The sequence below is a fragment of the Pezoporus wallicus genome, unplaced genomic scaffold, assembly GCF_028554395.1.
Source record: "Pezoporus wallicus isolate ANWC-B61680 ecotype Strahan unplaced genomic scaffold, APGP_CSIRO_Pwel_v1 scaffold_6446, whole genome shotgun sequence".
NCBI classification, from domain to species: Eukaryota; Metazoa; Chordata; class Aves; order Psittaciformes; family Psittacidae; genus Pezoporus; species Pezoporus wallicus.
In genome coordinates this window covers 5,567,843-5,581,254 of record NW_026636264.1, presented here as the reverse complement: position 1 = coordinate 5,581,254, position 13,412 = coordinate 5,567,843, and the positions used below count along the sequence as shown (strand labels likewise).

At 38.2% G+C, this 13,412-nt stretch overlaps 1 protein-coding gene across 12 annotated transcripts in view; it reads left to right on the top strand.

Annotated features, from left to right (window-relative positions):
* GRIA4 (glutamate ionotropic receptor AMPA type subunit 4) overlaps positions 1-13,412 on the top strand; it is a 220,903-nt gene that overhangs the window by 56,994 nt on the left and 150,497 nt on the right. The window lies entirely within an intron of this gene.

Sequence of the window (13,412 nt, the reverse complement as noted above, 5' to 3'; positions counted from 1 at the left end):
GCAGAAAGATTAGTTTTTCAGAGAGAGAAGAAACAGCCTGGTGATAAAAAAACGAAGACAGTGAAAGATGCATTTCAGTAATCCATGCCAAGCATTTGATTTTGAAACAACCCAGATGAATTGTGGTCAATTCCCACTGGCATAACTGTGGGAGGCTAAGAAGAAACTCTCTCAAAATGAATAGAGAAGAAACTGCAAGGCACACAAGGGAGAAAAAGGAGAGGGAGGAAGAAGAGGGGTGGCTCAGGGTATCTTAAACTTTGACCTTTGTCCCTCCACAGAAAATAATTCCCTAGCGTCATTTGCACATGATATGTCCATAGTAAGCAGAATCTACGTCTGAAAAATCCCTTAGCTATGATCACTGCATTATCTGGGGAAAACAGGCAAGCTACAAGATGCTGAAAAACTTCAGTGCAGTGAGATGATCAAAACAACAGGAATTACAGACCAGTCAGTCTCACCTCTGTGCCTGGCAAAATCTTGGAGCAGATTCTCCTGGACGGCATGCTAAGGCACAGGAAAAACAACAAGGTGCTTGGTGACAGCCAGCAAGGCTTCACTAAGGGGAAATCCTGCCTGACCAATTTGATGACCTTCTATGATGGAGCTACGGATCTGATGGACAAGGGTTGACATCATCTACCTGGACTTGGGCAAAGCGTTTGACACTGTCCCACACGACATCCTTGTCTCTAAATTGGAGACATCATTTTGATGGATGGACCCCTCGGTGGATAAAGAACTGGCTGGATGGCTGCATGCAAAGAGTTGTGGTCAATGGCTCAATGTCCAGCTGGGGACCAGTAATGAGTGGTGTCCCTCAGGGATCGTTTTTGGGACAAGTCTTGTTCAACATCTTCGTCACTGACATGGACAGTGGGGTTGAGTATGCCCTCAGCAAGTTTGCTGATGACCCCAAGCTGTGTGGTTCGGTTGATACGCTGGAGGGAAGGAATGCCATCCAGAGGGACCTTGACACGCTTGTGAGGTGGGCTGATGCCAACCTCATGAAGTTTAACCATGCCAAGTGCAAGGTCCTACACCTGGGTCAGAGCAATCCCAGGCACAGCTCCAGGTTGGGCAGAGAAGAGATTCAGAGCAGCACTGCCAAGAAGGACTTGGGGGTGTTGGTTGATGAGAAAACGAACATGAGCAGGCAGTGTGTGCTTGCAGTCCAGAAAGCCAACCGTATCCTGGGCTGCATCAAAAGGAGCGTGGCCAGCAGGTCGAAGGAGGTGATCCTGCCCTTCTGCTCTGCTCTTGTGAGACCTCACCTGGAGTATTGTGTGCAGTTCTGGTGTCCTCAACATAAAAAGGACGTGGAACTGTTGGAACAAGTCCAGAGGAGGGCCACGAGGATGATCAGGGGACTGGAGCACCTCCCGTATGAAGATAGGCTGAGGAAGTTGGGGCTGTTCAGCCTGGAGAAGAGAAGGCTGCATGGAGACCTCATAGCAGCCTTCCAGTATCTGAAGGGGACCTATAGGGATGCTGGAGAGGGACTCTTCATTAGGGACTGTAGTGATAGGACAAGGGGTAACGGGTTAAAACTTAAACAGGGGATGTTTAGATTGGATATAAGGAGGAAATTCTTTCCCGTTAGGGTGGTGAGGCACTGGAATGGGCTACCCAGGGAAGCTGAGAATGCTCCATCCCTGGCAGTGTTCAAGGCCAGGTTGGACAGAGCCTTGGGTGAGATGGTTCAGTGCAAGGTCTCCCTGTCCATGGCAGGGGGGGTTGGAACTAGGTGATCTTAAGGTCCTTTCCAACCCTAACTATTCTATGATTCTATGATAAGGGAACAGCTAAAAGTACTGACAACACAATCTGCTATTGCAGTATGAGATCTCTTAATTAATCATAATTTCCATATATATATAGTTACCCAAACAGGCTAAGACCCAAATTTCTGGGAATAGAAGGAGAGAAAATATCTTTTTTTTTTGTGAAATTAAGAGTAGCACTGCCTAGGAAGTTTAAAGGAGGGCTGAAGTATGACGTAGAAAATGATAAAAAAAATCTCAGAGTATTCTTGCTGCAGGCCAGTGACGGATAATAAGGGCATGTACATTCATCTTAGTAATTCTTTAAAAAGATTTTATTCATTACTTCAACTAAGTTAAGAAGTGTTAGAATCTTTGGTTTTCAGTTTGGAAAAGTTGGAAAAGCTAAGTGACATGTCTACAGATAGTAGAAATTAAAATGGAAATTAATTCACCAAGTTTTTGCCTTTCACTTATACTTTGTCTTGTCTCTCCAGGTACCATTTGCCACTTCATTAGATTAAGGCTAGGAGAAACAGTGAAAAACATAAGATAACACAATTTATGTGGTAATTTTAGACTGTCGGAAGCACCTCACTGTTCTGGGAAAGCCATCATTACCAATGGTGACATGTAAAAGGAAGCAGCCTAACCAACCAAGAAGTACATATTGGATGTACATGACAAAGTAAATTTCCCATTATTTTTTTTTTATTTATTTACTCACCAGAACACACTTGCATTAACATATAAGAAAAATCAATGGAAGCATGAAAATCTCTTATCCACTATAAATAAACCAATGGTTGTTAAATGTGAGAAGACTAAGAAAAATTAACAGCTTCATGTATCTTGATCCCTGAGATGGTGGCTCAGAAGGTACCCCTTGACTGGGAAATTGCTTCAGCAGAGCCTTATGCACTTTGTCCACAACTGCTGTTCTACCAGTGTACAGTCACAGACTGCAGAAGGCAGCAGCAGAATTTTTTTTCTGGATCTTGTGAGGAGTTCTTTCCCTCTGACCATGTTGTATGTAATCGCATCATGTGATACCATGTTCCATTTATCTGACAATAATAGTAGTTTCGAATTCTGCTTCATGCTATCAAAGGGAAGGAAGTAAAGGAAAGGATGAATGACATATTACATTAGAAGTACTCAGAATCTCTTCTTATGGAAGTCCCAACTGTGAGCAAAAAATGACTGAAAAGTGTTTGATTTTTTTTTTTGAAGTTAGGGTGTATATAATTAGATAATAGCTCTTGGATTTTATGAACCCATGGAAACATCAGAAAAACAGGTAAGATTTTCATCACATATATCCTCTTAACATGGCTTTCAAAAATTAAAAACCATGTTTTGTGGCTCTTCTAAAGATACTTAGAGACCAAGGCAGCAATGTTGTAAATTAATTATATTACTTAACCAGCACAGTGGTGAATGTCTGTTTATCTTACTGATGCCAAAAGAAATCCATGGTTTAATTCATTCTAAATGGTAAACAGCAAAGTAGAAGGAATTATTTAAGATTATGTCCTTGTGCAATAGAATGAATCAAAGTAAGCTGTGATTTAAGTTGGTAGTGAGAGGACTTTTGATGGTCCAAACTCTGTTAATGAGGGAAGAAAGCAGAAAAATCCTAGCTTCTCTCCTGCCAACATTCAAAAGCCTGAACTGGACAGAGCATATCACACTTCATTGGACAGCATGAATTGTCTAAAAAATTATGGTGGAAGAGTTAAGAAATTGGGAAGCAGACTCACCAATGAAAGAAAAATAGCATTCCAGCAATGGATCATATGGCATCAATCCCTTCAGTACAGGCTTGAATTCTAAAAATAAAACTACAAAACAGACAAAAAAACCCCAAACATCACCATTTAAGTTTGAATGACAACTGCCTAAAGAACCTTCATCTTCATTCAGTTAATTCCCATCAATGACGGTTTTGCTGGCAGGACTACTGCAAAACTAACATTTCCCCAAAATGAAGAAAAAAAATTATTGTTGCCATTTTTTTCTGAAAACTACAAATAGTCCTTCTTTTGCATAAGAAAATTTGTAATTATGTAGCTATGTATAAAAAGCTATTTTTATGTAATCAACCACACATTTTATAAGATACCCTTCCATTTAAAATTGTACTGATCTTTTTTTAGTTCTTCTGGAAAGAAAAATGGCTGTTTAAATGTGCTTATTTTCTCCCTTTTCAAGATAGAAAGAAAAAAGAAAGCTAATGTTGTAGAGAAGTGGGCCATCAAAGGATTACTTCGTAAAACAAAATTCAGACTTCTCTTTGTTCTGTTTCAAGAAAATGGGATAAATAGGCAAGTTTTATAACATCTTACATTTAGGGGGCGAAAAACAAGCTGCAAAGAACCTTACTTTCCCTACAAAGGAATGTTTGGATGAAGTTCAAATTTGGATTGAAAGAAATAATATATCTCACAAGGAAATGAATCAATCCAAGAACATAAAAAAATATTTAAACAGAGAAGCAAAAAATGTTTAATCACACAGGCAATCTAGATAAGTTATAAAACATGATTTCTCTAGATATTCATCTAATGAGCATAAGTGTTCTCTTAACTGGCAAACTGAAGAGGTGATATGATTTTTCAAGAAGTTCTCTACCACATCAGTATCTGAGTTGAAATGTTAACTTCAATTAAGCAAATGGGAGTTTTACCGTTGATTCAGTAAACCATTTTTTTACTGTAGTCTAGTCTAATTTCCATGCAATCTGTTACACCGCTCTATGCCATCTATCCTGATAGAGGAAGGGAAAAAAAAGGGGGGAGGGGTGGGGAGAAATTAAAAACTGTAGACATTTTGTCCTTGAGAAGACCTGCTAGCTTCATGGGAACTTCCTACCAAATGTTCACGTTTAACTTATTTTAAAACTTTTATGGCTTTGAAAAGCTTGGCAGTCTTGTGGTGCTGATATTTTTATCAGTTTTAAAGAATAGCCAATAAATAACTTCTGTACCAATGTGTATTCTCATTCATAAGACTATGAAAGGTAAATGCTGCACGTGGATTCTCTATGGGAGAGTGTTCAAAGAGGAAGTTTTGGCAGAGTTAGTGAAATGAACGTGTATATGCATTGCCAGACAGCTATAAATACTGGATCCATGGAGTGCACGGGACTGGAGGACAAAGGCACAAAGACTAGATAATTTATTGCAGAGAGAGATGTAAAGTACATTTAAAAATGAGAAAAGATTTGTTAGCATTCACCAAATGTGAAATTCATGAGACAAATTCTATCAAAGAGTAGCCAAGGCACAGTGGAAAGAGAAATTTTATAAATAAACCCAGTGGAAAATGTTTTCTTGTGTAAAAATGTTCTGTTGGTTTTAAATTATTTGGAATTATATATTAATGAAAGTAAAATACTTCAGTGGTGCTGAAATTTTCAGATGGAGAGTACTTGATGAAAGTAGTTTTTCTCGTAGAAATTTATGAAATTTACTTTGTGTTCTCCATCAAGTAATGAGAATTGTCAGCACTTTTCAGGAAAACAGAAATACCTACTCTGAGAAATACCTACAACTGCTGGCTGGGAGGGATGTGTATCCATTGCATGAGAAGAGCCTTAGAGAAGGGCAGCTCCAGTTCATGTTGAATCTATGGATGGCAGGGAAGAAAAACTGAGATTCATTTCCTAAAGTGAGAGTTTTAAAACAGTTTATAAATGTAGCTGCCTAAGTGCAGGTGCCAAGTTTTTCACAGTTGCACAGTCTCTTTTTACAGCTAAGGAGAAGTACCTCTAGTGGATGAATCAGTACACTTAATTTTTCACCCATTTTAAGCTGTGATGCTCCATTTTCTGAACATATCTTTTCCTGTTTTAGAGTCAGGCCAAAAAAAAAAAAAAAAAAGAAATCTAAAACTCCAACTTTCAGGTGGTAAGGATCAGGTGATACAGTACCCTCCAGTCTCCCTGCATGCACACGTGCACACACTTGTGTGAAAGATCACAAGTACTTTTGGGGGTTTTTGAAGAGCAAAGGTTGTTCTATATGAAGCATGGAGAATTGCTCAGTAGTTGGATCTACAAGTCAGTCTTGTCTGGTTTCTGTGGCCCTCTTTTTTCTGTTAGTTTGGGTATCTCTCAGGGTAACTGTCTAAGGTTAATGTTCTGTAACTTAGTGATCTGGTATAAGACATTACACACAAAATACTATATTGCAGTGTTCAAACTGATTTTAAAAGAAGAAAATAGTGTGCATGTTAATTTAGCAAATTCAATTCCATTTTCCATTCAATAGGCAAGAAATGCATGATCACTTTCTGCTATTGTTTCAGGAATTGACTTTGAGCAGAAATAGTCTTTTAGAGACAATTCACAAAACTGTTCCTGGAAAGTTAATTATTAATTAAAAAATGTAACAAGTGTGTATTTTGCTTTGCAATATGTTCTCACATCTGCAGTTGCACAAACAAAACTGCATTTCCCAAATTGCCATTCGATCTAGCGCATTAAACCAAGGTTTTCATTGTTCCTAGGAGAGTATTTTTAAATGAGCTGGCAAATCAGTGCTAGAAGTAACCCATTTCTGTGGGTTACACATAAAAGACAAACTTCAATTTTCTGCACCTCAAGTTTGATGAATCCATCTGTTGATCTCCAGATAAATACTCCTGCACACTCTTTAAAACGTGCTTAATTTCATGCATGCAACTAAGCACGCTGACCTTTAATGCAAGTGCTTACATATTTTTAGGGTTCTGGAATTTACTATAGAATTACAAGATAAAGCTCCACTAAGTGTAATGTTTATGCATGTTGGAGTAGGACTTGGAAGCCACACCAAACACAGTTGGACCATTGTGCTAGGAGACTGGCCTTCCTGTCCAGTGATTATAGTCCAAAATAGACCAGAGGGTTGAAACGTCAAGAACTGAGACATGGGAATGGGAATTGCTCCGGAGTACGAATTTAGTCTGAGATTCAGCGCCAGACATACCACATTTTGCACAGTGTGGTAAATGTTTGAGAGAAATAAACATTTGAGAGGATATTTGTGATTAATTTTCATTTTTTTTTTCACCAGAACTTAATTTAGTCTCTTTTTGTTCACTTCCATTATTAATACTGTATTAAATTGCTTATCGATGGACTGAATTTAGGTAATGTAATGATGTGGTATTATTTCTGGTTATAATGATTTAGGTATGATGCATGTCAAAGTGTGGTGCATGTCTCTTGAATGCAGGGGAAGATAATTCTTTTGTGTGAAGAATTCTGTGATCAAAAGGCAAAAGTGGATGATGATTTACAAGGTACAGGATCTATAAACAGAAAATTAATAGGGGTGTCATGGATGCTTGTTTCATTAGGCACAAAAAAAAATCTAACTGTATAATATGTAAGAAACTACTTGTTTCCTTTTTCCTCTTTTTGGGATAGCAATATTTAGAAATACCCTTCTGTATTCAAGACAATTCTTAAAATAGTAGTAAACTGGTCCTAATATATCTATAATGTTCTTCATCTACACACTTTATGTAACACTGTTTTCTCTCTTATAATCCTATCTGTCATCTTGTATCAGTGATTTAATTTGTGAAGATTCCTAATGAAGTTGATCTCAGTGCTGGGATTTTTTCTTAATGCAACAGCATAATTTAGTATAAGACCAGCAGTCTCAAACATAACCCAGAGGTAGAGTGTATTTGTATCAAATTTGTACTGGATTTGGGTGCAAGATAGTTGAAAAATTACACAGGAATGGATTTACATCACTTGTCTTGTAATTCTAGAGCCCCAAATGGCCTTGTGTCCTCTTCCAGGAGGTGGAGGGCACTGGAGTGATCAGCAGGAGGTGGATCAGGCAGCACAGAGGAGAAAAGGAGTGTTAGGATGTTCTTGCAAAATGAACAGAAACACGTTTTAGTATTTTAACAGCAAACTCTTATCTCAGAGCTCTTTTAGAAATATTGCTTAATCTCATCTCCAGTGTTGGAGCTTTCAAGCATATAAATTGATAAATGGTTTGACCTTGGGAGGAAGGTCCTTAGATTAAAATGATTCTCCATTCTATGCTTCATCTCACTTGTAGAGCTTGCATCTCAAACTGGCTAAGCTGTTCTTTGGACTCGATTTTTAGGTTCTCTAGATTTGTTTCTTAGGTTTTAGATGTTCTTTAGGTTGAGAAAATTTGCCCAGTACTTTTAAATCAGTGCTGGCAAATGCAGGTGCACAGCAACTGAACCAAATAGAATGTACGTGACTGTAATCCATGAGCACGTGGTCCACTCACAGAATTGCAGGCACACCTCAAATGAAAGCCTTAATGTACTATTGTGCTAGCAAGGAAATGTGACTCATAAATGTTTTTGAAATTTATTGCTGTCTGAGGTTTACCAGGTGTATTGGCTTTCCAAGGGCAGGTTTTGGTTTGGGGGGAGCTACAAGGGTAGCTTCTATGAAAAGATGCTAGGGGCAACCACCGTGTCAGACAGAGCCAGTTTTCAGCCAGATCCAAACCAAACCGACTGTTGGCCAAAGCCGAGCCCATCATTGACGCTGTGGGGCCTCAGTGATAATACGTTTAAGAAAGGGTGTAAAACACTGCATAGGAGTGGTGAGAGAGAAGAGTGAGAAAATGTGAGAGAAAAAACCTGCAGACATCAAGGCTGAAGGAGAGGGAAGAGGTGCTGCAGGTGCTGGAGCAGAGATGTCCCTGTGGCCTGTGGGGAAGATAGTAGTCACACAGGTTATTCCCCTGCAGCACATGGAGGACCCCATGCTGCACCAGGTAGATGTGCCCTTAAAAAAAGCTGCAGCCTGTGGAAAGCCCACACCAGAGCAGGCTTCTGTCAGGATCTGTGACCCATGTAGAGGAGCCCATGCAGGAACAGGTTTTCTGGCAGTAACTGTGGCCCATGGGGGACCTGCGCTGGAGCAGGCTTTTTCTGAAAGACTGTACCCTAGAGAGATTACCTGTGTTGTAGCAGTTCTTGAAGATCTGTAGCACATGGGAAGAACCCTTGTTGGAGCAGTTTATGAAGGACTGTATGCCATAGGGGAACCCCACACCAGATTAGGGGAACAGGATGAGGAGAAAGGAATGTCAGAGACAAGTTGTTACTGAACTGACCACAGTCTGCATTCCCTGTCCTGATCTCCAAAGCGTAGGAGGAAATGGAGAGCAATGAAAGAGTCCTCATATCTGGAAAACTTCCATAACACAAATTGCTCCAAGTCTTTCAGTTTTGGTGCTGCTACAGTTTGTGAGTTTTTGGCAGATCAGTGGTTCTGTTAGTGTATCTGTAACAGACAACTGTGTCAGGGCATCCCATGTAGGAGCCTAAACCCAGGGAAAAACTTTTTTAAGTGCTCATTTCAGAGCTTGTGTCCTGGAAGACTCGGAGGCTGAAGCAAGATCTATCATGTTACCTCTGTGTTAAGACTGTGGGTCTTCCAGATTCGTACCTATATGGTATAGGTATCATATAGGCTCCTGAGCAAAACTAATGCTATTGTTTGCTTATCAGACTTCTTTTTTTTTGTCTCCTGAAGAAACTTTTAAACTTTTAGGTGTGACTAAACAATAAAACAAGACCAATATGTAATATGTGTGCAGGTGTATATATACGTATGTGTATTTGTACATACACATTTCGCACAAACTTTCACTTGACCTCTTCTATGTAATTCCCATGGTTGTGATTACATGTATTTGGACTCTGACTTCCCCTGTACCTATTTAGAGAATTTAAACTAAATGAGTATAACTTCTGGAAGTCAATGAATAAGAAGTTGGGGTTTGATTTTTTGCTTTTTGTTTTTCAAAACAAATTTGTGTTTAAAGTGTGGGACCTGTCTTCAGACAATAACAGGGACTTCACAAAGTCTTTCTTTCACAAAGAAGGAAGACTGGATGTGGCTTAACTGTATGCCTCAGTAAACCCTGCAGTGTACAATTTTTGCCCTTTTGGCATTATGATTTCTTTTTTTAACAGAAGGTTCCATGAGTCACCTATTCTTTTAAAGTGGTAGTATTATCACATAGTTCTATCTTCTAAAATAGAAGATATCTAGTTCATATTCCATCTACTGCAATAGCATTCTCTTGGCTATGTAAGTTGCATTGCAAAGTCTTCTCTGGAGTCTGACCTCTGCATTCATCTGATCTTTGGTGGCATTGCAAATTTTGCAGGAGAAAATCACGTGTAATACCAGCATTAAGTTATCAGCTATGAAGAGATGTCTCATTTAGAGACAAGCTATTATTGAATGTATTTCAACGTATACTCATGAAAGTGTATTTGTCGCTACATTATATTTATGGGGAAAAAAAAATCTCAAACAAAATTTTCTTAGAATTCTAATGTGAGATAGTGTTTTACCAAGCATAATTTAGTCCATTTATAATAAGTAAAATGCCTTTAGAATTGTAAAAGAAATAGATAAAGAATTGGGAAATCCAGGTAGTCATGTTTTCCTGGAGGCATTTTCATGAGGACAGTAGTGAGTCAGAATGCAAATCCTCATGGATTTGCTGATTTTTGTGGTCGCTGCTGATTACTGTAAAATTGATTCAGGAGCGTTGCAGCATTTCTGCATATGCTTAAGCCTAATCTCCATAGTGTCACAGGCACTTTTCCTCTCTGTGGGTATTGTACCAAGTAAGAAAAAAATTTCATAACCTTCATCTTAGCATTTTTTTCTTATCATGGAGCAAAAGACACTATTCAGTAACTTCCCGGTCTTGTTCTCAACTACAGTAGCGCAAATTTTCTTTAATTGATTATTTCAGACCTTTAATGATAGTCAGATAAAGTTTTATTGCGTTTTGTTCTGGGCTGTAGCAAAGGTAGTTTGCTTTGAAAATGTGAAGAATTATTATTATGTTATTTTTAGCTAAAAATATTTGACTTGTTTCTGTCTCTCTTTTTCTTTTTTTTTACGACCCTGAGAATGAATTTGAGCTTTAACTCTACTAAGTGTACAATCTCTGTATGGACCGCATGTTATGTAAAGTACCATTTGCCCATTTAAAGCTGCAAAGAATTAAGGCAATGCAGGGCCTTAACAAAGATTTTCTCAAAACAGAAAACACATTAAGTAACTACCACTTACGTACACAAGGTTTACATTCAACTATTTCAGTTGGCAGAGTTAACTGGACTGTGTTTGAAAATAGAGGAGGCCTGCCATTTCCTCATAGAAACACTTGTAAAACACTGAGAAATCCCTTTGTAGGGGAAAGTAACATGCAGGATGTGACTCCAGAACTGAATGAATAATTATACAAGAAATGTGTAAGAAACAAGTGTTTAAAAAGGGTTGTTAGTAAGAAAGATTGTGTTGAAGAAATCAAGAGGTATAGAAGACATTTCCTGCAGAAATAAGAGCCTAAGTTAGGGTTGCCAATGAAAACTGAAACTTGCAAAAGATATGAAAACAACATCTTTAAATACAAAGACAGGAAACAGGAAAATAATTGAAGCTGTTATATATTGGTGATGGAACAGAAAACCAGGAAAATCTGGTTAGAGACATAAAACTAATAGATACTTCACATTGATTTTCACTCAAGGAGGATGTTGACCTTAAAAGAGGTGTGATGTCTAATGGGAACAGCAAAATCACCTTTCTTCTGCAGTTCTTAAAGAATTGGTTTACTGAAGGGCAGATGAAATAACATGTGCTTCTTAGCAGAGCTGTTAAATGAGTTATGATACGTGTAATCAATGAATAAATAAAATAGTACTTACTTTTAAAGGGGGACATAGATCCTGGCAACAATGGACCTAGCAGCTTAACATCTATAAAGTTATAGAACAGATTTTGATGGAAAAAAGACTTAAAATATGGCTACACACAGAAAATGGCATAAAATGAAACCAGAAGTTATTAAGGTAGACAGTATGGGATTAATCCATGTCTTCGAGTTGCCAAGAGAATGAAGTAATACTGGCATTCTCCTAAAAGAAGTGATTTCTGAAAATGGAAACAAATAGGAGAGTTAAAAAGCAGGCATGAAACTAAGAGGAAGATGTAACAAACACTAGTAGAAGAGGAGGTACCAGGCTGGAGAAGCATAGCTTCAGGAGGAAGATGCTAAGAAGAGACTGATTTTACAGTAGACACAAAAATAAAAAGTCTGAGTACCCCGATGGAATTTGCTGGTGAGGCAGACATGAACACTGGTACAAGTTTAGAACAGGCTAAGAATGTAACTGTGGAAGTAAATAATTTTGAGGAGTACAGTAATAAATATGACATAATGAAAAATTAATAATAGTGACTAATAAAAATATTATACTATAAGCATAAGCATAAACTCATCATTGGAAATAGGCCAGAAGGAAGAAGGAACAGAATTTTGATCCTGAAATCACTATCAGCCATCACAGACATGAAGATTTAGAAAAATGCAATGTGGTGTTATGATATGTCAGCAGTATTTTACAGTAGAGATGGGGAAATAATAAAAAAAAAAAGGCAGAAAGCATTCAACTGAAATTCTAAACAAGATGGTCATCTTTGTTCAAGAAATATGAGATGAAACTGGAAAAGCATAGAACAGAACTTTTTAGGGTTATTAGTGGAATGGCAAACCAGTCATTTGATGGGTTTGTAGAATGTATGCTGTGTGGTTCAGTAAAGCAAACAGTAAGAGGTCTTGTAAGAGCTCTGTATCAACATATTGAATGGGGACTTACAAGAAGAAAGAAAGCTTTCTAAAAAGCTTTATTTATATCTAATCTGGCTATGAAAATCCTTAGGTTGGGATTGTAATAGTGGGACAACACGTAAAATCACAGAACTGCCCTCAAGCCACTCTACTTCAGTTCTGCCATCAGATCTGGAGTCTGAGGAGGAAAATGCACAGTTTGTATTTTTTGCTCTCTATGCAGTAAATGCAATATTAAGGAACTAAAGCTGAACTGATTTGAGTCAGCCTGTTTGCTAAATGTGTATTGTACCCTAACTGCACTGCTCTCACAGGATGACTGTGACCTCCAGGCTAGAAGAGAGGAGGGCATCTAAAGGATGTGCCTTAGGTTTTTCCATCTTCAGCCTACATGAAAGAACAGGTTGCAAGGAAAGAGGTTGTGGAACAAGAGAGCACAGTAAATACATAGGAGAAAATGGATACAATGAGCCCATAAATGCCTGTTCCTTTCTCCATTTTCTGTGATTCTGGGATTGGTAACACTTAATAATCACTCCATTTCTAATAGGTTGCATTGTACTTGAAAAAAAGTTGGGATGTGTTTTCATTGAGCCCTTTGTGAGTTCCTAGAGAGGTAGTATTTTCTCAAGAAAATACCCTTATATCTGCTTTTATGTGCATAGATCAATAAAGCCTTTATCCGGTCTGTTAAAATCAATAAAGGTCTTTATGTCTTAAATGAGTCCCAGAACAAATCAAAACTCAGACTATGTATTCAGGTCATTGTCTTCTGCTTTTGCGGTTGACAGAGTAGAAATAAAAGGTTTGGGGCAAAAGTCTGGTCATGTTGACTTACTGTGTTTCCCTTCAACTGTTCTCCTAAAGTCAAGGGGATTATTCATGAAGTAGGATTTTACTCAGTGTCTGTAGTAGACTTCTAATGCAACGCAAGGACTCCCTGCTTAAATGGGAGTAAAGGTTCTACACTGTTGCAATTTAAAATGTCTAC